A 214-nucleotide genomic window follows, 5' to 3' on the forward strand; every position below is an offset into this window, starting at 1 on the left:
GGCGGCCGGGGAGGAGGCCGTGGCCTCTATCTGCGCTGCCCCCACCCCCACTCCGGGACCAGAGCCACCAGCTGAGCATCAGTGTGGGACCCTGAGACCCCGGGGGAAGAAGGTCTGAAACCGCAGGTGGAGACGGGCCTCGCACCCCCTCCTCCCCCCCGTCTCCCGGGACCGACCGTTCTGCCTGGAGGGCACCACAGGCCACACTGAGAGG

General features: G+C 71.0%; 1 protein-coding gene across 1 annotated transcript in view; it reads right to left on the reverse strand.

Moving 5' to 3' along the window:
• The window catches only part of LOC102759940 (oxysterol-binding protein-related protein 5-like), a 79407-nt gene that overhangs the window by 21646 nt on the left and 57547 nt on the right, over positions 1–214 (reverse strand). The window lies entirely within an intron of this gene.

Source organism: Myotis davidii, unplaced genomic scaffold, assembly GCF_000327345.1.
Source record: "Myotis davidii unplaced genomic scaffold, ASM32734v1 scaffold3578, whole genome shotgun sequence".
Classification (NCBI taxonomy): Eukaryota; Metazoa; Chordata; class Mammalia; order Chiroptera; family Vespertilionidae; genus Myotis; species Myotis davidii.